This window comes from Schistocerca piceifrons, chromosome 10 (assembly GCF_021461385.2).
Source record: "Schistocerca piceifrons isolate TAMUIC-IGC-003096 chromosome 10, iqSchPice1.1, whole genome shotgun sequence".
In the NCBI taxonomy this organism is placed as follows: Eukaryota; Metazoa; Arthropoda; class Insecta; order Orthoptera; family Acrididae; genus Schistocerca; species Schistocerca piceifrons.
The window spans coordinates 113,845,086-113,872,590 of NC_060147.1; the positions used below are offsets into that span (position 1 = coordinate 113,845,086).

Consider the following 27,505-nt stretch of genomic DNA (forward strand, 5'->3'; position numbering starts at 1 on the left):
AAGTAAGGAATCCAGCAATCATGTCGTTCACAGACAGTCAGTATAGTGCACACATCTGAACTTGGTTGATTTTAAATGGGGTTGTAATGTGCAGGTCAAGAAAGTGCTGCAATAGAGAGGAGCAGTGCAAGGGAAGTATGTTCTGTAAAATATCTGGGAGTATGCGTGCGGAACGATTTGAAGTGGAATGATCATATAAAATTAATTGTTGGTAAGGCGGGTGCCAGCTTGAGATTCATTCGGAGAGCCCATAGAAAATGTAGTCCATCAACAAAGGAGGTGGCTTACAAAACACTCGTTCGACCTATACTTGAGTATTGCTCATCAGTGTGGGATCCGTACCAGGTCGGGTTGACGGAGGAGATAGAGAAGACCCAAAGAAGAGCGGCGCGTTTCGTCACAGGGTTATTTGGTAACCGTGATAGCGTTACGGAGATGTTTAGCAAACTCAAGTGGCAGATTCTACAAGAGAGGCGGTCTGCATCGCGGTGTAGCTCGCTGTTCAGGTTTCGAGAGGTTGCGTTTCTGGATGAGGTATCGAATATATTGCTTCCCCCTACTTATACCTCCCGAGGAGATCACGAATGTAAAATTATAGAGATTCGAGCGCGCACGGAGGCTTTCCGCCAGTCGTTCTTCACGCGAACCATACGCGGCTGGAACAGGAAAGGGAGGTAATGACAGTGGCACATAGGGTGTCCTCCGCCACACACCGTTGGGTGGCTTGCGGAGTATAAATGAAGATGTAGATGTAGATGTAGAACAAGTGTCTACCCTTCCTGTGGATAGCTAGCTTTCCGTCTGAAGAGGAGTTGTGGTTAGCACTTGTGACGCACTACGAATTCCTTCGTCATTCTTACACACACACACACACACACACACACACACACACACACACACACACACACACTAAACATCATTCATCTTTCATGATTTTAAAAGTAAATGTGTTCCAAGAAAAGTTTTTGATTCTACAGTTTAGTTAAGTGCTAAAATTGGCGACAACGTAGGGGAGCGGGCAACAGATGTAGAAGGGTGGAGGCCGGGGGATACCGGCTGATGTCTAGTTGCATTCAGGGGTAATGGTCTAAGAAAGTTTGGGAACGACTGCGACAGAACACGTGTGGGACTGGCTCGGAAAACTCCGTCCCAGTGCCAGGATATGAAGAAGCAGCTACATCAGTCGTAGGTCAGCTTGCCTCAGCAGAGGATGCAACGGTTTTACGACTCCCTTACAAATGGAGTCGGTGCATGCATCCAGTAGCCGAGCGGTTCTGGGCGCTACAGTCCAGAACCGCGCGACCGCTACGGTCGCAGGTTCGAATCCTCCCTCAGGCATGGATGTGTGTGATGTCCTTAGGTTATTTAGGTTTAAGTAGTTCCAAGTTCTAGGGGACTGATGACCTCAGAAGTTTAAGTCCCATAGTGCTCAGAGCAATTTGAACCACGCATCCAGACATTGTGTGTGCAACGTCGTATTGACAAGTAGGCCCACACTGTCATGTTCTTCGTAAATTGGACTCGCTATTGTATTCGCTGAAACAATATCGCATACTCTCTCAACCTGTCAAGTTTCATTTCGTTTCTTTCCTTCTTCTCATTTTGGATACTTCGCTTTTCTCGTCGGTATATTTCCATCGACGTGTGTGCTGTCTCTGATGCCAGCTGAGTATTTGTCCTGACGCAACGTTTCGGACTTCGTTCGTATTTCTCGAGACTGATAACGCTGTACTAATAGTGGCGCCTTTGTTCTTGTATCAGTATTGAAACTTCAGGATATAACAAAGCACCATGTACCCTTTGTTCCTCCAGCTGTTTGTAATCTTTTTTTCACTATCCTGTAAATAAATGCTCTAACCCTATCGTCATAAGACAGTAAAGGCAACGCCTTGTTGATGTGACCATTGTTCGCTGCCCCTCCCCATCTGCTTTTGCTTAAAATCTGCATCTACATGGTTACTTTGCAATCCACACTTAAGTGCCTGGCAGAGAGTTCATCGAACCATTTTCATACTACTTCTCTAACATTCCACTCTCGAATGGCCCGAGGGAAAAAGGAACACCTAAATCTTTCTGCTCGAGCTCTGATTTCTCTTATTTTATTATGATGATCATTACTCCCTATGTAGGTGGGTGTCAACAAAATATCTACGCATTCAGAGGAGAAAGTTGGTGATCGAAATTTCGTAAATAGATCTCGCCGCAAAGCAAACCGCCTTTGTTTCAGTGACTGCCACCCCAACTCGCGTGTTATATGAGTGACACTCCACCCCTATTGCGCGATGAAGCGTAACGAGCTGCCCTTCTTTGCAATTTTTCGATGCCCTCCGTCAATCCTTCCTGGTATGGATCCCATACCGCGCAGCAATATTCCAGCAGAGGACGGACAAGTGTAATGTAGGCTGTCTCTTTCGTGGGTTTGTCGCATCTTCTAAGTGTTCTGCCAACAAAGCGCAGTCTGTGTTTCGCCTTCCCCACAATATTATCTATGTGGTCTTTACAATTTAAGTTGCTCGTAATTGTAATTCCTGAGTATTTGACAGCCCTTGGATTTGTGCGATTTATCGTATACCCAAAATTTATCGGATTTCTTTTAGTACCCATGTGGATGACCTCGCACTTTTCATTGTTTAGTGCCAATTGCCACTTTTCGCACCATACACAAGTTCTCTCTAGATCATTTTGTAATTGGAATTGATCGTATGGTGATTTCATTAGACGGTAAACTACAGCGTCATCAGCAAACAGTCTAAGGGGGCTGCTCAGTTTATCACCTAGATCATTGATATAAACCAGGAACAGCAGTCGGTCTCAAATGGAGCAGTCATTACCCAGTTTATATTCATTCGAAATTTAATAATGAGAGCACTTAGCTGCTGGCAACTTTAAGCACATCTCACCTAATTTTTTTTCCATTTACTTGCACTTAATCGCGACACAAAAAAATTAATGTAGAGTAATGAAATTTTGGGAATAAATTTGTCTAGGGTCACAGGTTAATGTAAGTGCGAGATAAGCCATTGCAAATGTGAAATGCTGGTAGATTAATGACCGGAGTAACTGCCAGAATGTTGAATGCATTGTGTTGTACAGGTGCCGGATGTCAGTTTGTGGCATGGAGTTCCATACCTGTTGTAGTTGGTCGGTCAATACAGAGACGATAAAATGCTGTTTTTGGGTGTCGCTAGAGTTGTCATTCTACAAGGTGCGACAATAAAGTAATGAGACTGATGTGAATAAACATGTTGCTTACCGTCTTAGTCAAGTTTAGCGTTATCTCCTTCAAAGTAGTTCTCTTCTGATAACACACACTTTTTCCAGCGCTTCTGCCATTGATGGTAACATTTCTGGAACTCATCTTCTGTAATATCCTCCAAGACCCTCGTCACAGACTTTTGGACATCTGTGTTGTTTGAAAATGGTGTCCCTTGCCCGCCGCTTTGACTCTTGGAAATAGCAAAAAGTCGCACAGAGCGATATCTGGTGAATAAGGTGGCTGTGGTAGTACTGAAATTTGTTTTGAGTTTAAAAATTGCTGTACTGACAGAGCAGTATGGGATGGCGCGTTATCGTGATGCAGAATCCAATTATCAGCAATGTTGGCACGGATACGAAGAACTCCTTTACGAAGTCTTTCTAAAATTTCTAAGTAGTAATATCGGTTAACTGTTAGTCCAGGAGGGACCCACTCTTTATGAACAATTCCCTTCCCTTGGAACCAAAGAAGCGCACAAGCATGCATTTCACTTTTGACTTTGACATGCGAGCTTGTTTTGGCGTTTTGTCTCTGGATCGTACTGAAAAAACCAACTTTCACCACCAGTGATAACACGGCTCAACAATTCTCGATTGATTTCCGTTATCTCTAACAGATCGGCTGCCACATTTTTCCGTGTTTCTCGCTGTTGTGATGTGAGATTTTTGGGAACCATTTTCGCACAAATCTTTCTCATACCAAGATCTTCAGTTATTATTAGACGAACCGTTTCTCGATTGATGTTCAGTTCTTCTGCAATCATTTTCACGGATAATCTTCGATCAGATCGTACGAGTTCACGCACCCTGGCCAAGTTGACATCTGTCCGTGAGGTTGATGGTCGTCCACTGCGGTTTTCATTTTTAACATTCGTTCTGCCTTCACTAAACATTTTATGCCAAGGAAAGCCAGCCGGAGTGGCCGAGCGGTTCTAGGCGCTGCAGTCCTGAGCCACTCCTGCTACGGTCGCAGGTTCGAATCCTGCCTGGGGCGTGGATGTGTGTGATCTCCTTAAGTTAGTTAGGTTTAAGTAGTTCTAAGTTCTAGGGGACTGATGACCTCAGAAGTTAAGTTCCATAGTGCTCAGAGCCATTTGAACCATTTTGAACCAACGAAAAACTTGAGCTCTTGACATAACCTCCTCTTCAAAAGCCTACTGAAGCTTATTGTAAGTTGTCGTCGCGTTTTCACCCAATTTAACGCAAAATGAAATGGCATACGGTTGCGCAATATTATGCAGTTCCATTTCCGTGACGAGAGACACAAACATGTGTTAACTTGTTACAGCACAACTCACGTCTGAGCGTTTGCATCGATGTTCTGCTTGAACTAGAAGCAGCTTATCGACCAAGGTCAAAGATATTGTGCCTACGCAAGCCTGCAGTGTTGCCACATCTTGCAAAGAAATACAGTCTCATTACTTCATTGTCGCACTTCGTATGATGTCCCGCATGTGCTCGATTGGAGACAGATCTGTTGATCGAACATGACAAGGCAACATGTCGACACTCTGTAGAGCACGTTGGGTTTCAACAGCGGTATGTGGGCGTGCGTTATCCTGTTGGTCAACACCTCCTGGAATGCTGTTCATAAATGGCAGCACAACAGATCAAATCACCAGTTTGACACAAATTTGCTGTCAGGGTGCGTGGGATAAGCACGAGAGTGCTCCTGCTGTCATATGAAATCGCATCCCAGACCATAGCTCCAGGTGTAGGCCCAGTGTATCTAGCACACAAGCAGGTTGGTTGCTGGTCCTCAGCTGGCCTCTTCCTAACCAACACACGGCCTTCACTGGCACCGAGGCAGAACCAACTTTCATCAGAAAACACAACTGCCCTCCACCCTACCCTCCAATGAGCTCTCGCTTGACACCACTGAAGTCGGTGGTTTGGGGTCAGTGGAATGCATGCTACAAGGCGCCTGGCTCGGAGCCTTCCTACAAGTAACGGATTTGTGACAGTTCGTAGTGTATGTGGTGCCCACTGCTGCTCAAATTGCTGCTGCAAATGCAGTACGATGCGCCAGATCCATAAGCTGAACACGATGGTCTTCCTCTCGGTAGTGCCACGTGGCTATCCGGAGCCCGGTCTTCTTGCGAACGTACGTTCCCGTGACCACCGCCGCCAGCAGTCATGTATAGTGGCTACATGCCTGCCAATGCTTTCTGCAGTATCGTAAAAGAAACATCCACCTTCTTGTAGCCTTATTACACGACCTCGTTCAAACTCAGTGAGATATTCTTGGCTACCAACGAGAAGTCTCAAAGGCAACTAACGCTCTCGACTATTCGTGTATTTAAAGCAAACCTTGAAACTTCCTGGCGGATTAAAACTGCGTGCCGGACCGACACTCGAACTCGGGACCTTTGCCTTTTGCGGGCAAGTGCTCTACCAGCTGAGCTACCCAAGCACGACTCACGCCCCGTCCTTACAGCTTTACTTCTGCCAGTACCTCGTCTCTTACCTTCCAAACTTTACAGAAGCTCTCCTGCGATATCAGCGCACACTCCGCTGCAGAGTGAAAATCTATTCTGGAAACATCCCCCAGGCTGTGGCTAAGCCATGTCTCCGCAATATCCTTTCTTTCAGGAGTGCTAGTTCTGCAAGGTTCGCAGGAGAGCTTCTGTAAAGTTTGGAAGGTAGGAGACGAGGTATTGGCAGAAGTAAAGCTGTGAGGACGGGGCGTGAGTCGTGCTTGGGTAGCTCAGCTGGAGTTCTAGTCTCGGTCCGGCACACAGTTTTAATCTGCCAGGTTGTTTCATATCAGCGCACACTCCGCTGCAGAGTGAAAATCTCATTCTGAAAGCGAACCTTATCCGCATCCTCATAGAGGTGCTACTAGCGGCACTCATATGCGACTACCGCCAAATTTGAATAGACATCATTCAGATGTAGAAACACGCCTATCAACACTCGTTTATGTCGCACAACTCCTTCTTGGTGGTGCGTTCTCTCCCCCCCCCCCCCTCCTATGTATTTAATGCCAACAGCCTTGCCGCAGTGGTAACACCAGTTCCCGTCAGATCACCGAAGTTAAGCGCTGTCTGGCTGGGCTAGCACTTGGATGGGTGACCATCCGGTCTGTCCAGCGCTGTTGGCAAGCGGGGTGCACTCAGCCCTTGTGAGGCAACCTGAGGAGCTACTTGACTGAGAAGTAGCGGCTCCGGACTCGTAAACTGACATATGGCCGAGAGAGCGGTGTGTTGACCACATGTCCCTCCATATCCGCATCCAGTGACGTCTATGGGCTGAGGATGACACGGCGGCCGGTCGGTATCCGTTGGGCCTTCATGGTCTGTTCGGGAGTAGTTTAGTTAAGTTTAGTTTTAGTGTAATTAATACATTAACTCGTTCGTAAAGTAATGATATATATGAAGCTGCTTTATATATGAGAGTTTAATTCTGTAATAAACCTGGGATTTAGGCCCTACTGGTGAAATTTTAAGCAACGTATCCCACAAATATTGAAATAGTTAAGTATGAGTTTCGTAGCTTTCGGGCAAGGTGTTAAGGCATCTGATGAAAAACCGAGGTGGAAAACGGCAAACTGTAAGTAGTTACGGCATTGCCAAGTGTATGATAATTAAAAGAAGAGTTCTACTTAGGGCACTGTTCGAGCGCAGTATGTTCCCGCCAGATGGAAGTCAGGAGAACGGATGAATGTGGTGCGGATGCGATTGCGTTACTTGTCTGGTTCAAACACAGAATGTTCCCATATCATGACAGATCTGATGAACTTTCTAAACAAATGAGTAATTAATTTTCTGCAAATTGGCTGGAACATTGCATGAAAGGCAACAAGGTAGTCTTGAAAATGATTGCGTTGAATCTAACAGAGTTTTACCGACTGTGTTGTAGTCTACAATACGGTGCGAAAAATGTCTTTAACACTGTCGGAACAGGATTATTTTGCCACTGATTACCCAAAAAGCTCTATCGTATAGTTAAGTCTAAAAAAAATTTTAATTGCTATTCAAGAAGAGTTTTATGTAAATTTGTTTCCAAGAAGAGGATATTTCAAATATTTCAACGAATTATATAATTTGCCTTCCATGAAGTAGTTCATTTCCTTTGAGGATGACAATCTTACATCACAGATGACTTAAACCAAGCAGATTAGAGAATGCGTAAGGACAAATACATGGAATAAAATTTCAGTAAAAGCTTTGGGGTGGACCAAAATATGAGACTATCAATACTAAAACACATTACCATGCCTAATACCGTGTAGCAAACCAGGTGGCGTTCAAAACAGCCTGCAGTCGTCTCGGAAAAGATAGTACATGTCCAGAGAATCTTATACCCTTCTTCCTGCAAAATATTTGCACGTTCAGGTAACTACGATGGAGGGGAACATTGAGCACGTAACTTTCTCTTCGAAGTTGACCACAAAGGCTCAGTAATTGTGAGATCTGGTGCGTGTCGTCGCCAGGGAGATGCGAGAATTCATCCTCGTGCTCTCCTGGACGTTGCGAGTTGTGTGAAATGGGGTGCTTTCACCGTGGAACACGGCATCACCACTGGAGAACAAACATTGTACCATGGGACTGACCTACTCAGCCAAAATGCTGACATAATCCTTTCAGTAATGCGATCTTGCAGAGTAATCATAGTGTCCATTGAATACCTCCGTATGCACACCTGCCCAAGTCACCACCGAACCATCCGCCCCCGGTAGATGAGTGGTCGCTGGCACGGGTAGCTCAAGCGTGTTCGGTCAGAGGGCCGCTCACCCTCTGTAATAAAAAAATACTGAGTAAAGGAATCAACGATCAACTCGATCGGTTGTCTTGTGACGTCCGCCTAGACCAAACGCAACGAACAATACCGAACAAAATGAGGAAAAAAAAGACGCGACAGAATGTCAATCCTAAGGGCCCGGGTTCGATTCCCGGCTGGGTCGGAGATTTTCTCCGCGTCGGTACTCAGGGACTGGGTGTTGTGTTGTCCTAATCGTCATCATTTCATCCTCATTGACGCGCAAGTCGCCGAAGTGGCGTCAAATAGAAAGACTTGCACCCGGCGAACGGTCTACCCGACGGGAGGCCCTAGTCACACGACATTTACATTTTTACCACCGAACCCTCGCAGTGTTTCACTTTTAGGATGTAAAGTCTCGCAGAAGTTGGAGACAGTGTGACCTCCTTCCATTGTTAGATAGCCCAGGTTTTACGGCTTCGGTACCATGTTTTCGTGTTGCGGGCATTTGCGTAACTGATGAGTGGATTTAAAATTCCAGAACGCTCCGCAGTTCTCTGTTATGCCCCTCCCTTCACGTTGTTTCTGTGCTGACAGAGTTCAAGCGCGCGACATTCAGGTTTGTAGTGACGTATTCAACTTCCATCATCCAATTTTTCGTCTCGGTCATCTTCAATGACCGTCCGTCACGATCCTCACAAATTCGTCCGCGCTGTGACTTAATGGATGATGATTTTCCGCTTACCACGTGTTTCTCCTTGAAACAGCAAACAGTTCGGTTACCCTGGTTACGGAACAACTCCCACATGACCATCAACAATTTGCCCACGTCTGAATTCGCTTATATTTGACATAATGCACTCCCAACTACATACAACACTGTTCTTACCACGACTGACATTTCCAACGCATTGAGGACTTCGTTCTATTAAGGGGAGTAGGACGTCAAACGGGACGACTTGGAGCAGGAGAGACACCACAGGAATTTTTAATTTCCACTATCTATACTTTTAAAAATAAATTCATAAAACTTTGTCAGAATGACCAGAAAGGATTCAGGATTTACACTTATAGTGGTGGAAGTTCAAAAATATAAGAAAATAATTTATTTTTTACATTTGTATTTCACCTTTTTTCATTCACAATTGGCTGTATTTGTTGCTATAGGTACACTTTTCTTCATAATTAAGGGAGATTCTTCGATGAATTTTACACAGCATGCAAACCATACTTACAGGTGTATGAAATTCTAGAATTTTCCAAATCTATTAAAAACTGTGTTAAAATTGAGATAATTAACTACAAAATTTGAGTTTTTTCTAAACATGAAGTTTAAAATGTAACAGCACATTCATTTTTTCATAAATTAAATAATTTCTTGAGTTTCATACACATGTAAGTATGGTTTGTATGCTGTGCAAAATTCATCGAAGAATTTCTCTTACTTATGAAGAAACGTGTACCTATAGCAACAAACGCAGCCAAGAGAAGTGAAAAAATGAACTTTCACATGTAAAAAAAAATTATTTTGTTATTTTTTTTGAACTTCCACTGCTATAATTGTGAATCCTGAATCCTTCCTGGTCATGCTGACAAAGTTTTATGAATTTATTCGTAAAAGTATAGACAGTGTAAATTAAAATGTCCTGTGGTGTCTCTCCTGCTCCAAGACGGCCCGTTTGACGTCCTACCCACCTTAAATAATACACTGAAGAGCCAAGAACACTGGTGCACCTGCCTAATATCGTGTAGGGCTCTCCATGGATTCGACTAATGTCTGAAGTAGTGCTGGAGGGAACTGACACCATGAATCCTGCAGGGCTGTCCGTAAATCAGTAGGAGTATGAGGGGATCAAGATGTCTCCTGAACAGCATCTTGCAAGGAATCGCAGATATGCTCAATGTTCATGTCTGGGGAGTTTGGTGGCCAGCGGAAGTGTTTGAATTCAGAAGAGTGTTCCTTGAGCCACTCTGTAGCAATTCTGGACGTGTGAGGTGTCACATTGTCCTGCTGGAATTGCCTAAGTTCGCCGGAATGCACAACGGACAGGAATGGGTGCAAGTGATCAGACAGGATGCTTGCGTAAGTGTCATCTGTCAGAATCGTATCTAGACGTATCAGGAGTCTCATATCACTCCAAATGCATACATCCCACACCATTACAAAGCGTCCACCAGCTTGAACAGTCCCCTGCTGACTTGCAGGGTCCATGGATTCATGAAGTTTTCTCCATACCCGTACCGTCCATCCGCTCTATACAATAGCATATGAAACTCGTCCGACCAGGCAACATGTTCCAGTCATCAACAGTCCAATGTCATTGTTGACGGGCCCAGGCGAGGCCTAAAACTTTGTGTCGTGCAGTTTTCAAGATTACACGAGTCGTTCTTCGGCTCCGAAAGCCCATGTCGATGATGTTTCCTTGAATGGTTCGAACGCTGACACTTGTTGATGGCCCAGCATTGAAACCTGAGCAGTTTACGGAAGGGTTGACTTCTGTCACGTTGAACGATTCTCTACAGTCGTCGTTCATCCCGTTCTTGCAGGATCTTTTTCCGGCCACAAGGATGTCAGAGATATGATATTTTACCGCATTCCTGATATTGACGGTACACTCGTGAAATGGTCGCAGGGGAGAATCCCCGATTCGTCACTACCTTGGAGATGTTGTGTCTCATCGCTCTTGCGCCGACTATACACGTTCAGACTCGCTTAAATCTTGATAACCTGCCATTGTAGCAGCAGTAACCGACCTAACTACGCCAGACACTTGTCTTATATAGGCGTTGCCGACCGCAGCGCCGTGTTCTGCCTGTTTACGTATCTCTGTATTTGAACACGCATGCCTATATCATGTTCTTTTTCGCTTCAGTGTGGAAGCCAGTATGTTGTCCTTGACAGCGAGTGTTTATCAGAGACAAGGAGTGCCCCAGGTAAGTGTGATAGAGCCCTCATTGTTCTCTATATTCATAAATGGTTTGGAGGACAGGGAGGGCAGCAATCTGGGGTTGTTTGCTGATGATGCCGTGGTGTACGGTGACGTGTCGAAGTTGAGTTACTCTATGAAGGTACAAGACGACTTGGACAAAATTTCCAGATGGTGTGCTGAATGGCAGCTAATCATAAATGTGGAAAAATGTAGGTTAATAGAGATGAGTAGGTAGATTAAATGCGTCATTTTCGGATACAGTATTACTAGTGTCCTGCTGGTAATAGTGAAGTCGTTTAAATACCAGAGCGTGACGTTGCAAAGCGGTATGAGGTGGTACGAGCATGTGGAAACTGTGGTAGGGAAAGGACTTCAGTTTATAGGGGGAATTTTAGGAAGGAATGGTTCATTCTTGAAGGAAACCGCATATCGGCCGCTGGTGCGACCTATTCTTGAGTACTCGTAGAGTGTTTGGGATCCATACAACGTCGGAGTGAAGGAAGACATTGAAGCAGTTCCGAAGTGGGCTGCTAGATTTGTTACCGGTAGGTTCGAACGACGCGTAAATGTTCATCGGGAACTCAAGTGGGAATCCCTGGAGGGAAGGCGACGTTCTTTTCGAGAAACACTACTGAGAAAATTTAGAGAACAAGCATTTGAAGCTGACTGCCGAACGATTCTACTGCCGCAAACATACATTGCGCGCAAGGACTACGAAGATAAGATGCAAGAAATGAGGGTCCATACGGAGGCATATAGATAGTGGTTTTTCCATCGCTTTATTTGATAGTGAAGCGGAAAGCACTAGTAGTGGTACAGGGTACCCTCCGTCACGCACCATACGGTTGCTTGCGGATTAATTTTTAGATTCAGATGTAGATCTAGACGTATAACGTGCCGTTCGTGGTCAGATACAACAGCGCAAATTTCAGTCTTTGGTAGCATCTGCTGTTATGTTCAAGCACGCATTTCTTGCTGTGTTTTCGCATTTTTGTCCAACCTCTGCAGGTTCCCCAACAACTGACGGGTAAAGAGTTCAAAGTTTGGAGAAAGACAATGGAATACCACCTATGACAGGACCGTGGCAAGGCCTACCTTCAGCTTCACTTACAAGTGAACTACCGTTTAAGGAATGTGACCAACGATTGTTAGCAATCAGTGCGGGCCACTTATATCGGTAGTTGTCCGACTTATTAAGCGATAAGCGGCCAAGGCCAGGCAAACAAAACGCTTCTGCTACAGCGTGACACGAGTTCTTTATCAGGTGGAGATTGCGGTCGAGGGTCGAGAATGTTCATTGCTGGGCTCATTCTACCTCGGCGAGTCCAGGGGCTCCGTGTGCCCTTGACGCAGCCTCGCTGACCCTCGTGTCCTCTGGGTTCTTTGCCTCAGTCGGAAAAACGGAATCCTTACAGGATCACCATGTTGTCTGTCAGTCTGCCCGACTCTCCCGACATCTGTTTTCCCAACGGAACGGGTAGAAATATCAAGTTGGTATTTGTATCACATTCTAAGGTCTGTGATCCAATCTCTGTGTAAAAAAATAAAAAATAAAAAAAAATTAAGCTTGTAAGCCGGTGCAGTCAAAAGGTGCTACCATTTATTTCACATAGTCAGATACCCTCAAACTCACTCATCAAAACCAACAGGGTACTTCCCGTTGACGTAGAATCATGAAACGTGGCGAGAAGCAAGGTTTGACAGTAGGAATAAAAAAAATCCGGTAATTGTTAAATAGTAATTACATCACGTAAAAGTCATATCTTTACCATTTGAACTTAGGTTTCATTCATCATCCGTTAAAAGTATAATAGGAAAATACTACTGCATGCAATCATAAAATGTGAGCTGTAGTCATGTTTTAGTAAGTAAATAAAAATATTTTATTAAATCTTGTCTCTATACATAGATAAACAGAAGTCCCTGCTCGCTTCGTCTTGTATGTCCGGGCTAGTCTCAGATTCCCGGGATGGATTAACTATTTACGTACATAATTACACTGAAGTGCCAAAAAAACTGGTATAGGCATTCGTATTTAAATACAGAGATATGTAAACAGGCAGAATACGGCGCTGCGGTCGGCAACGCCTAGATAAGACAACAAGTGTCTGGCGTAGTTGCTAGGTAGGTTACTGCTGCTACAATGGTAGGTTATCAAGATTGAGTTTGACCGTGGTGTTATAGTTCGCGATGGGACACAGCATCTCCGAGGTTGTGATGAAGTGAGGCTTTTCCCGTGCGACCATTTCACGAGTGTACCGTCAATATCAGGAATGCGGTAAAACATTAAATCTCCGATATAGCTGCGGCCGGAAAAAGATCCTGCAAGAATGGGACCAACAACGACTGAAGAGTATCGTTCAACGTGACTGAAGTGCAACCCTTTCGCAAATGCTGAGGATTTCAGTGCCAGGCCATCAAGTGTCAGCATGCGAACCATTCAACGAAACATAATGGATTTGGGCTTTTGGATGCCTATGATGACTCTACGGCACAAATCTTTATGCCTCGCGTGGGCCTGGCAAGACCGACATTGGACTGCTGACGAGTGGAAACATGTTGCCTGGTTGGACGAGTCTTATATGGTATTGTATAGAGCTGATGGACGTGTGCGGGTATGGAGACCACCTCATGACATGTCAGAAGGGGACTGTTCAAGCTGGTGGGGCTCTGTAATGGTGAGGGGCGTGTGCATTTGGAGTGATATGGGAACCCTGATATGTCTAGATGCGACTCTTGACACGTGACACGTACGTAAACCTCCTGTCTGATCACCTGCATCCATTCACGTCCATTGTGCATTCCGACAGACTTGAGTAATTCCAGCACGACAATTCCACACCCCGAACGCCCAGAATTGCTACATAGTGGCTCCAGGCTGAGATTTAACACTTACGCTAGCCACCAAACTCCCCAGACATGAACATTATTGATCATGTCTGGGATGCCTTGCAACGTGCTGTTCAGAAGAGATCTCCATCCCTCGTACAACTATGGTTTTATGGACAGCCCTGCAGGATTTATGGTGTCAATTCCCTCCAGTACTACTTCAGTCAGTAGTAGAGTCCATGCCACGTCGTGTTGCGGCACTTCTGCGTGCTCGGGGGCCCTACACGATATTAGGCAAGTGTACCAGTTTCTTTGACTCTTCTGTGTATGTTTGTACACAATCCACAGAGCGCGATTTCTACTAGCACTTGGAAAATTTTTATATTATATCTCGCTTTTTTACCATTTTTATTTCAGTTTATGGTAGCCATCTTTTCCACTCCCTCACTACATTTTTAAGGAAAACGTTAAAATGTGTCTACCACTTCCGATTACATATTTGCTTTTTTTTTACGCTGTTGACCATTAATCCTATCACTACCTACGCATTTCCAGAAACTCGAATAGACAGTTCCCCAAGAAAGTGTATGGCATAGCCGGCCGCGGTGGCCGAGCGGTTGTAGGCGCTTCACTCCGGAACTGTGCTGCTGCTGCTACGGTCGCAGGTTCGAATCCTGCCTCGGGCATGGATGTGTGTGATGTCCTTAGGTTAGTTAGGTTGAAGTAGTTCTAAGTCTAGGGGACTGATGACCTCAGATGTTAAGTCGCATAGTGCCTACAGCCATTTGAATCATTTGTATGGCATAATATTGAATGTAACGTTCGCGGCGACATCTCTGGTAGTGGTCTCGAATCTCTAATCAATGTACGTTTGCACAGTGTATAGATAAACAGTGTGTGAGTTGAATTTTTTGTTTTGTCGGTTGCTGTTTAAAATGAGTCCAATGTATCTGAAGCGTCACTTATTTGTCTTTATATATTTATTAAAAAAATGCCTTGTGAGTTCCGTTAAGAAGCTATTTGGTTCGAACAAGGCAAACTGGGTGCTTCAAGAGGTTAATGATTCGAAACATCCCAGCCGTCTCTGTACAGCGTAGAAACAAGGCAATGAGGCGTCCACGATGGATTCGCCTGCAGTGTCTCCGGATACAAATACGATTGCAAATGTTTGGTCGTATATTAAGACGAAGCTAAAGGAAAGCCAGTATATACTTTGAAGCAACTGTCATATCAAATCAGGACGTTATGGAAATCGTTACCGAGAGAATACGCAGAAAATCTCGTGAAAAGCATGCCAATAAGGTGCCAAGCTATAATCGGTAATGGTGACGATTGGATTAATTCTCAGGTAATTGTGCTATTTGTAATAGTATGTATTTCCATGTAAACATATATTTATAATAGTGTCTTTTATTTCATACAGATAACGCGTACACTTTCTTTTGGAACCGATTGCATTGCTAAGGGGGGAAGGGAGGAAACATTTTATGCCCACCCCAGATGAACAAAAAGATACGTTGACTTATACAGGGTGGGGCAGAGAAACATGCTGATTTGCATTTGGCTCCCTGAAGTGACGGTTGCTCCGAGAAGAGTCGATTGGTCACATTCGAAGTTGCAGTTCGGCTTGGTTCTGTCAGCACCATGCAGTAGACGAAGATGGGGCACGATACTTTCTTAACGATCGCTCAATCATTGCCACAGAAAGTGCATTCCGCACCCATTTCAGTATTGCTCCCCTTGATCATGTTCCTGGCCTACAGTCGGTTGTTTCGTGGATAGGGGAAACTGGCGTTGTGAATAAAACAAAAACCTGGGCTCTCACGATCAGAAAGGTCAGCCCAGAATGCTGACCGTGGTAAGGCAGTTTTGCGATTACCTTAGCACTCTGAGCGCAAACATGCAGTTGATGTTGGGTTTTTTGTTCGTCCTGTGAGGCGAATTCTTCATGCAAAAGTAAAATTTCATTCTTGCAAATCGGCTGTGGTGGGAGACCTTTATCTAGACGATTTTGTTGCTCGAGTATACGAGTTCCCGTTCATATTACGTTGAATAAAATCAAAAATCTCCCCTTGGCGTCTGAACACGCGCAACTTGGCTGCGTAGCGCGCAACTGCGTTACGCACTTTGTGCATGTGCACCGGGGCGTTCATCCGCGAACAGCCCTGCGTCAATGACCACCGCTCGCCGCCAGCTCGGCCAGGTTGCGATATGACACCACAGGTAACGGCCCGCCCTCTCTGCTTCCGACGCAACCGGCTGCTTTAGGGCGCTAAGCAGAGGTGAGAATCCACAGGCGGCCTAGTGGGAAAGCCCTTAGTAAAGATAACACTGTCAGCAGATATTCTTCATACTGAATTTTTAATGACATAGGGGCATTGGTTACCAAACGACTATTCAAGCTGGTGTGTAGAGTCTATCACTCTCGAGACACATCACAAGGGAAGATAACAGTATCGTGCATCAAGCACATTGTAACACATTTACGAGGATTGCCAAGAAAGTAATTGCTCCATTTCTTTTTCTCAGCCAAAAACAATGCTAAGAATGCGAGACGATAAGTATGTAATATCTGAAGTCTTCTGAGTGAGCGCGCCTGTATAAGACAACAATCTCTGGCGCAGTTGTCAGATCGGTTACTGCTGCAATGGCAGGTTATCAAGATTTAAATGAGTTTGAACGTGGTGTTACAGTCGGCGCACGAGCTATGGGACTCAGCATCTCAGAGGTAGTGATGAAGTGGGGATTTTCCTATACGACCATTTCACGAGTGTGCTGTGAATATCAGGAATCCAGTAAAATATCAAATCTCTAACATCGCTGTGGCCGGAAAAAGATGCTGCAAGAATGGGACCAACGACGACTGAAGAGAAACGTTGAACGTCACAGAAGTGCAACCCTTCCAGAAATTGCTGCAGATTTCAATTCCGGGCCATCGACAAGTGCCAGCGTGCGAACCATTCAACGAAACACCATTGAATGGGCTTTCGAAGCCAAAGGCCCACTCGTGTACAGTCGATGACAGCACATCACAGAGATTTACGCTTCCCCTGGGCCCATCAGCACAGACAACATTGGACTTTTGATGGCTGGAAACATGTTTCCTGGTCGGACGAGTCTCGTTTCAAATTTCATCGAATGGATGGACGTGTACAGGTATGGAGACAATGTCATGAACCGATGGACCCTGCATGTTTGCAGGGGACTGTTGAAGCTGGTGGAGGCTCTGTAATCGTGTGGGGAGCATGCAGTTGGCGTGATATGGGACCCATGATACGTCTACATACGACTCTGACAGGTGACACGTACGTAAGCAACCTGTCTGATCACCACCTGCATGCATTTGTGTCCATTGTGCATTCAGACGGGCTTGGGAAATTCAAGCAGAACAATGAGACACCCCACACGTACAGAATAGCTATAGAGTAGCTTCAGAAACACTCTTCTGAGTTTAAACAGTTCCGCTGGCCACCAAGCTCTCCAGATATGAACATTATTGAGCATGTCTGGGATGCCTTGCAACGTGCTGTTCAGAAGAGATCTCCACTCCCTCGTAGTCTTACGGATTTATGGACAGTCTTGCGGGATTCATGGTGTCAATTCCCTCCAGCACTACTTCAGACATTAGTTGAGTCCATGCCATGTCATGTTGTGGCACTTATGCGTGGTCGCGTGGGTGCTACACGATGTTAGGCTGATGTACCAGTTCGTGCCTCTTCAGACCAAAGTGTACAGGATGCTAGGCGCTTTATGAAGCAAGATCTTTTTTTTCTTCAAGAATATGACTTTGGCACCCCCTGAAATTTCATCTCAGGGCAGATACCTTGGTTTGCCCTCGCTCCCTCCCCTTCCCATAGATCCAGGCATGCTGCTACACCATTGCCCAAGTGCGAGGATGTGTATACACGTGCCGATGGGCTTTTCCTCCTCTGTATGTGTTCTGAGCTCTTGACCTCTCGCTTCTGCGGGCGAGTTACTTCCATATCTCGATGAATAAAAAAATTCTAATATTTATCATACGACATATGTGCGTCATTCCGTGCTATCATTTGGAAAAAATCTCGTTTCGATATCTTGAATCACTTACGAGCAAGACGATTGTTGTGACAACATATTTCGGGATGCTCGAGTACGTCACTGAGCGCCTTGCGCACGATCGTTTTTCGGAAATAAAACCCAATAACACGAAAATGAAATGAGATATCGTTCTCCTTTCAGTTTTAATAACAATTTCGATATCTTATCTACGAGGGTCGTTCCGAATGTAATACCTCTTATTTTTATTCATGGACTACAGAAGATACATAAATCACAACAGCAAAGCTAAACAGAGCAATAGTTCAGCTACAGGCTGTCGTTTTTTCCGCAATTTCATTTCCAATCGTTTGGCACTTTTGCCAACGATGAACCAGAGCCTGCATGCCGCGCTTGCAAAAATAAGAACCATCTGAGGCTGACCACTTCCTTACAGCTTTGACAACAGCATCCGAGTCTTGAAAATGATCGCCATGTAGACCATCTTTCAGGGGCCCAAAGAGTGGAAGTCTAAAGGCTCTAAATCGGGACTGTACGGTGGATGTGGTAAGACAATCCAGCCAAATTGTGCAATGATACGTGGTCGTCAAACTGGTGTAGGGCCTGGCGTTATCATGTTGCAGGTGGAAGTTGATGTTCTTCTCTAGATATTTGGGCATTCAGCTTAGTCAGTGTCGTCTCGTAGCGTGCTGAACTGACAAATTCTCCAGGCTCCAGGACATCCAAAAGAACCACACCCTGGCTATCCCAGAAGACTGTGCACATCATTTTGCCTGCAGACACCTGTCTCTCAGATTCCTTCTATGATGGAGAATTCGCATGTCGGCATTCTGTGGACTGTCTTTTGGATTCCAGCTCATAGCGGTGAGACCACGTAACATCTCTGACGACGATGCTATTCAGAAAATTGTCACCTTCAGCTTCATATTGGTCCAGCATGTCCTGAAAAATTTCCATTTGAGTTTTTTGTTCTTTTGGGAGCATATGCAGGACCTGTCTCGCACAAATGTTGCGACAACCAAGTAATTCCAACATTGTTTCCAAGGCATTACAGCCAACATTCAGCTTTGCAGTCAATTCTCTGGTGGTTATCCACCGATGAGCACAGATTAGTCGATAAAGATGCTCTTCATTGCGAGGGATGACAGCTGTGCAGGGTCGACCAGGCCGTGGCTTTTCACGCACACGTTGCTTTTCACACACACCTTTCTCAGCAACTTGAAAATGCCATACCCATCGCCTCACAGGTAGAATCATTTTGTAGGTTCTGGACCACTAGACAGATCTTATAAAAAACAAAAAATTATTTGTTAACACTCGTAGTTTTTATTTTCCATAAGATTTATCTAATGATCCAGAACCTACAAAATGATTCTACTTTCCCTTTTACCTAATAATAATATAATATAATAATAACTATAATAAAAAACCATTTATTTTATATACATTACCCATAGGTGAATGTAATGTAATTAAATAAATTAGAGTATTAACTATTATTTTAAAAACAATTTTTAGAATAGCATTTTTACTACTTTTTCTTAGCCCCAAAAAGTGTCCTATTTTTTACGTCTGTGAAAAACGCGTTATTTAAAATTATATTAAAGAATAAGTACATAAAATTATTTACTTTCTGCTTTTGCAGCTATAAGATTAAATGAAACAAATCAGAAATCATTTAAAAAAGTAAGATACTAAAATTTTTATTTTTTATTTTTTCTGGCTTCTTAAAATGTTTCAGAAATGTGTATAAGCATGAAGTTAACACTTTTATAAATTTTTAAGTTTCTCATCCATATGTATAGAAGCAAATGTTAATAATTAAAAATTTTCTGTAAGTAATTAATGTTGTGCGTCATATTTAAGATTCTTTTTACCATACATAATTACATATCAAGTGTATCATTTGGAATTTTATCATTAAAAGTGGCATAAAGTATCATAGTAGTTTTCTGTGTAGTAACAACATTCTTTTTGTGTGTCATATTGATTACATAAATTGGATAATTAGTTATAAAACTAAGTGGATTAATATCAATATCTGAATTTAGTAAATTAATTCGTTTAAAATCTAGAAATGCATCATATGCTGTAAGAAAATTATTTGGCAGATTCATATTCCACATTTCTTGAGGAAAACTTCGTTTCTACCATTTTTTAAATAAATATTCTGTCGTTTAACATGATCAAATAATGACAAATCAACTAACTGATCATTTTTACGATTCGTTTGAAATGTAACAAATATGAAGTATAGTATATCAAATTCTGTAGAGTTATAATTTGTTATATCTAGTTCAACACCGTTATTACCAGATAAACCAGCAACTTCTTGTGTTTGAAGTTCATAAAAAGAAACTAGGAATTTTCCAATTTTTAAGTATAATTTCGCGTTGTTCAATTTCATAATTTGGTTCATATTTAACAACTGGTACACGAATTTCCATAGATCCTATAACTATTTTTCCTTCTTTAGGAAGTGTGTCTTCTATTTCAATTCCAGCATCATTTTTATCAGACCAAAGAAGGATTATGTCTCCAGAAGATGAACTGTGTGTAAAAACTACAGTTAAGGTATCCTTCAAACATAATTTCTTTATCATCTTTAAAAAACTGCCAAGTAATGATAATTGATAATGTACTTCATTTCTTTTACTATTTATTTTTCCTGTATTAAGAATATGTCCCTCTAAACTTATTTTGTCACTAACAGATGAAGTTAGATGAAGTAAAACAGATGAAGAAATAAAAGGATGTTCAATTCTAGATAAAATATTATTTCCTTTCTTTATTGTTATAAAATCAGTTTTGCTACATAATTTTAAATTTTTTGTTTGATTTTCCATCATAAGTTGGATAATCTATACCATCATTTCAAATAATACTGAAGTTCATGTATAATTGTGAATGATTTGGATGAAGTGAACCATCACCAATATTTATTTCAATTTCTGTATCTTTGTTACGAACATTTAATTTATTTTTAGTTTTCTCATTCACAGGGAATGAGTAAAACTGACAACTTTCAATTTTATTCATGACAGTCTAAGATTCCTTCAGCTATCGCTGATTTATTAAGGAAAAAATTTATTAAGATATTTCTAAAACAAGTGTTACAGTAGCACCATTTAAGTCAATTAAATTATTTTCATCAGTTATAATATTTTCTAAATCTTGAATTGTATTAAAAATTAGATCATTTACAGGATATTTTGGTTCATGAAGAAATTGGTCCACCAAACTCTGCATTATGTTTAAATAAAGCAATAATATTAGCTTCTTTATGAAATTGATCATTATCTTTTATATCCATTCCATCAGCAAGATTAAAATTTACGTTTATTAATTCAAAAGGAATTATTTTAGGAACATTCTTAGCTACAGCTTTTTCATTAGCTAAAACAACTTTATTATTAAAACCAAGTCAACTTCAACACTATCTTTTACATCCATATACAATTTTACATCACTTTCAATAACAAATGTATTTAATATTTCATTCTCTTTAATATGTATATTAGGTTTCTTCGAATTAATATTTTTTTAAAAACTATATTGACCTGCAGAAATTTCTATCGTTTCTCCATCACAAAGTTTATTATTCTTTGTTGTAATATTTGGTGTCAAAAAGGTGAATAAAAATGAGCTAATGAAACATTAGTATAATTATCACATATTGGAAGAGTTAATCTTCTTCATAGTATACTAGATTTATCACTAAGTTGATAAAGGCGGCTCATTTATTACTGAAAAAAATATTAAATAAATGAACAAAACAGGTTTCGAACCTAAAGTAAGAATTCCAGAATACAAGCTAAAAAACAAACATGGTACAAATTCTATTAGATGTGCAATAAATGTGCCAAGTGGTTGTGGAAAAACAACATTAATGATCGATAATTATATTTTAGCTCCAGGTTGGTTAAACTGGAATAAAATTAAACATTTATATATTTATTCAAAAAGTTTAGATCAACTACATTTCAAGAATCTATAGAACAATATAAAAAATTTAAGATAAAATTAATGAAAATATTGTTAGTTTTATTGAAAATAATGAATAAATTATTCCATTAGATGAATGCGAAAATAATTCGGTGATTTCATTTTAGAAAATCAAGATACTGTAAGAGAATATTTTACTAGAGGAAGACAAAGGTATAGATTGTTTTTATTTAGCTCAAACATATTCGAAAATATCGAGCAGTTAGTTATGACAATTTAAATTTTTTGAGTATATTTCGACAAGATGATACAAATTTTAAACATATTTATCTTGAGTTTGCAGGTGGAGTTTTAAAGTTTGATAATTTTAAAGAAATGTGTAGTAAATGTTGAAATGATGAATTTGGATTTTTCACAATAGACATGACTAGAAAACCAAATGAAGGGAAATTTAGGAATAAAATACAAAATTTCTTAACAACATAAGCATTAAATAAAAATTAAAACATTAACATTAAACATAAATGTTAAACATAAACATACATGTTAAACATAAACGTTAAACATAAATGTTAAACATAATTAATGGTTTTCTTACTAAATAAATTTTTGCAAAGTATGATTAAGTTCTTAAAGAAGCTAATGAAAATAGAAAGAAAGCTGAAGAATTAAAAGAACAATTTAAGCTTTGGAAAAACAACCAAGAACAGAATATGGAAAATGTAAAAAGGAAGATCAACCTGTTATTGATGCTATTGAAAAAGTAAAGCAAGGTATTCAAGATTTACGTGATAATGGTTTAGAAGCAATTGCAGAAAATAGAAAAGTTGAAAAAGAAATGATTCGATATCCTCATCATATAGAAGATTTTGGAGATTTATCACCAATTAACCATTAAAAGATTGTTCTGATGATATTCCTGGAAAATACGAATATACGTTAAGGGAATCAGAAATTCAAGCTGTATTAAATAAATACCAAGAGGAAAATGAAAAAAAAGTTAAACGAAAGTAAAAAGATAAATGAAACTAAAAAGATAAATGCTAGTGAGGAATGTTACAGTATATTAATCTTATTGAAGATAAAGTATTTGGTTTAAAACCAGTTGGTATGTTTAAATATGTTGGTTAATTTCCTGTTGAATTTAATGGTGAGAAACGAAAAATTGGTGATAAAACATATGTAGGTACAGATGGTGTAATGAAACTTTTAACTGAAAGTGAAAAAACTTACTGTGGAAGATTTGAATAAAAAGTTTGATGCTGTAGATTTATCAAATTATGCAAATACATTATTTAATTCAGAAGCATTATATTCTGATAATAATCCAAATAAAATAAGATCAAGTAAAGGTAATAAATATAATTACTGAATAAAAGAAATTGTTGATGTTTATTTTCCAAATTTAAAATGACCCACTATGGATTCTTCAGAACCAAGATCTCCTGAAAAACAACAAAAAATTTTAGAAGGTTTAATAAAAAAATATGCAGATAAAGGAACTGAATATGTGTGGATGAATGCTGTTAGATAATTAATTGATAGATTAGCAGTTATTCATGGTGAAGAATTAGCTGGAAATAACAATTATCATAATGAAAAAGTTAGTATTGCACAAATGTTAACAAATAGATTTAGTGATTTTATAATTGATAATCCAAAAGAAATTCCATATTTAATTAGATTTTTGAATATTCTTACACATACATTTTGGAAAAGTGATAAATATGGAAAAGGATTAGTAAATACTTTAAGTAACAAATTACCGTTTCACATGCATCTTCCAGGTAACAATTATTGTGGTCCAGGTCCAAAATTAGAAGAAAGAGTAGCCAAAGGTGATAAAGGTATAAATCCATTAGATGAAGCTTGTAAAAACCATGACATTGCTTATAGAGATAATAATCATTTAGAAAAAAGACATATAGCTGATAAAGAACTTCAATTAGCTGCAAAAGAAAGAATGTATGCAAATGATGCTTCATTTCGTGAAAAAGTTGCAGGAACAGAAGTTAGAGGAATAATGTATGAAAAACGAAAATTAGGTATTGGAATTGATGTTGATGAAAATGGTAGGGATTATTAATTTTTAAACTATATGAAAAATCTCTATACATTTTTAACTATAAAAAAATCTTTATTAATTTTTTATATAAAAAATCTTTATTAAATTTTTAACTGAGTAAATGAACAACTTTACAATTGATTATACTTTGCTACCTAGTGGTAAAATTAAACCGAAGTCAATTAAATGAAAGTTAAATAATGAACAATTAAATGCAATTGAACCATTTTAACAGATGTTCAAATAAAGAAAGTTGGTGGAAATTTACTTGTACCATTAGCTATTACTGTTCTTAAAAAAATTATTGAATATTTAACAAAAAAGAAATATTGTGAAGGACTAACACAACATGAAGGATGATTTTTACCATTATTATCAGCTGGATTACCTTATTTAACAACTTTTGGTTCTTTAGCTGGTAGATCTGCAGCAACTGCAAATGCAGTTATAGAGAAAAAGAAAAATGATAAAGAATTACAGGAACGAAAAAGACGTAACTTAGAAATGGAAAGGAAGCTGCTAATGGAATAAAGAAAACAAAAAAATTTCGAAATAGTATTTGATAAATATCCTAATGCATTAAGTAATTTAGATATAGAAGACTTACTGAACAATTAAAAATTAAAAACTTTCATGGGGTATATATGATTGATGAATTAGTAGATAAACCATTTAAAATTGAATGTGGTATAGTTAATTTAGATACATCTGATAATCATGGGACACTGTGGATTTGTTCCTATAAAAATAATTGTAAAAAAGTTCTATTTGATTCAATTGGTGCTAATATACCAAAACAATTAGTTAACTATTTAGGAAAAAATGAACTATACTACAATACAGAAAATACAAAATTTTGATGAATTAATTTGTGGTCATTTGTGTTTATTCATTTTAATATTGGTATGTGAGAATTATAATTTTTATCATATTTTAGATTTAATAAATTGACATTTTTGGGAATAAGTTAAATCCAATTAAACAAAATGAACAAATAGTTAATAACTCTACATTAAATTTAGAAAATATCGAAAATAGTTTAAACAACTGCAATCATCAATAGATCCAAAAGTTACTAATGTAATTAAACAATTTCAAAAGGAATTTAACACTACTTTTAAATTAAGTAAAGGTTATATTAGTTTTAAAAATAGAAGACTTGTTAATGTAAGTGATCCAGTTGATTTAAAAGATGTAGTTAACAAACATAATTTTTTTAATGGACTATTAAATTTTGTTACAAAACCAGGATTTACAGGTATTTTAAAACAATTTAATAACTATGTTAATAAAGAAGATTATAACAAGATTCAAGCAGATTTAAACAATATTCTTTCAGATTTAGAGCAAAGAAATGGTATATCGATGGTGTTTTGCAACAATATAATAATAAAATAATTGAAATGTAATAAAACCTCACTGAAATATTAAAGATAGTTAATTCACAAGGAAGTAAATTTAAAACATTAGAATCACAAATTAATAAAGGCTTACATAAGAAAGAAGTTGAAGATTTAGAAGAAATAGAAGATATAACATTTTTAGATAAATCATAATTATAACTATATTTTTTTAATTTAATAAATTTTTTGATCTATGTAAATGGAAAATCATACTTCACATGACTATCATATTTATTCCAGAATGAGATCTTCACTCTGCAGCGGAGTGTACGCTGATATGAAACTTCCTGGCAGATTAAAACTGTGTGCCCAACCGAGACTCGAACTCGGGACCTTTGACTTTCGCGGGCAAGTGCTCTACCAACTGAGCTACCGAAGCACGACTCACGCCCGGTACTCACAGCCTTACTTCTGCCAGTACCTCGTCTCCTACCTTCCAAACTTTACAGAAGCTCTCCTGCAAACCTTGCAGAACTAGCACTCCTGAAAGAAAGGATATTGCGGAGACATGGCTTAGCCACAGCCTGGGGATGTTTCCAGAATGAGATCATCACTCTGCAGTGGAGTGTGCGCTGATATCAAACTTCCTGGCAGATTATAACTGTGTGCCCGACCGAGACTCGAACTCGGCACCTTTGCCTTTCGCGGACAAGTGCTCTACCATCTGAGCTACCGAAGCACGACTCACGCCCGGTATTCACAGTTTTACTTCTGCCAGTATCTCGTCTCCTACCTTCCAAATTTTACAGAAGCTCTCCTGCACTTGCCCGCGACAGGCAAAGGTCCCGAGTTCGAGTCTCGGTCGGGCACACAGTTTTAATCTGCCAGGAAGTTTCATATCAGCGCACACTCCGCTGCAGAGTGAAGATCTCATTCTGGAAACATCCCCCAGGCTGTGGCTAAGCCATGTGTCCGCAACATCCTTTCTTTCAGGAGTGCTAGTTCTGCAAGGTTCGCAGGAGAGCTTCTGTAAAGTTTGGAAGGTAGGAGACGAGGTACTGGCAGAAGTAAAGCTGTGAGTACCGGGCGTGAGTCGTGCTTCGGTAGCTCAGTTGGTAGAACACTTGCCCGCGAAAGGCAAAGGTCCCGAGTTCGAGTCTCGGTCGTGCACACAGTTTTAATCTGCCAGGAAGTTTCATATCATATTTATTGTTTAAAGTGTAAAATTTTACTGATACACATAATCCGCGTAGAGTAACAACTAAAAACGATAGACAAAGAATTGAAGGTCTTTGTACAATATGTTAAAAATTTTTGTAAGTGCTGGTGTAGGTTTAAATAATAATAATGTTCGCGAAAATATAATTAATCAAATACATAAACGAATGAGAAATAATTTTAAAAGAAGAAATGTTGTTTATTTTGGTATAGATGGTTTATGGCAAACTGATGTAGTTGAAATCGATTCTGGTCATTAAAATAGATTCTGGTCATTAAAATAGATTCTGGTCATTAAAATGGATTCTGGTAATTAAAATGGATTCTGGTAATTAAAATGGATTCTGGTAACTAAAATGGATTCTGGTAACTAAAATGGATTCTGGTAACTAAAATGGATTCTGGTAACTAAAATGGATTCTGGTAACTAAAATGGATTCTGGTAACTAAAATGGATTCTGGTAATTTAAAAGGAATTTCTAAAATAAACAGAGGTTATAAATATTTATTAACGGTAATTGACGTGTTTTACAAAATATGCATTTGCTCTTCCTATTAAAGCTAAGGCGTCTAACAACATAGCTTTTCAAAAAAAAAATTATAGATAGAACGCTAAATAAGTTACAAACAGATAATGGTAAAGAATTCTATAACAAAGAATTTAAAGAATTAATGAAAAAATTTAACATTAATCATTGTTCAACTTTTTCAGAATCAAAAGCAGCTGTTGTTGAACGATTAAACAGAACACTGAAAGAGAAGATGTGGAAGAAATTTGCTTTACAAGGAAATTATAAATGGATAAACTTAGTTAATATTCTAGTTGATGGATTTCCTAATACGAAACATTCTACAATAAAAATGAAACCAATTGATGTAAATGAAAAATTTAAAGTAATTAACATTGTATCTTGTGACCAAGCTAAATTTAAAAAAGGTGATAAAATGAGAATTGGGGCTTTTTGAAATAGGGTATATAGATAATTGGTCAACAGAAATATTTGAAATTGAAGATGTTATTTATTCCAATCCAATTACGTATGAATTAAAAGATATAAAAGGAAATTTTTATGAGCAAGAACTACAGAAAACGAAATATCGAGATGTATACTTAGTTGAAAAAGTTTTAAGAAAGAAAGGAGATTAACTTTATGTTAAATGGTTAGATTTTGATAATTCACACA

At 39.7% G+C, this 27,505-nt stretch overlaps 1 protein-coding gene and 1 pseudogene across 1 annotated transcript in view; both read left to right on the plus strand.

Annotated features, from left to right (window-relative positions):
• Positions 1 to 27,505, plus strand: part of LOC124719062 (chymotrypsin-1-like) — a 102,280-nt gene that overhangs the window by 25,450 nt on the left and 49,325 nt on the right. The window lies entirely within an intron of this gene.
• Positions 6,241 to 6,358, plus strand: LOC124719201 (annotated as a pseudogene).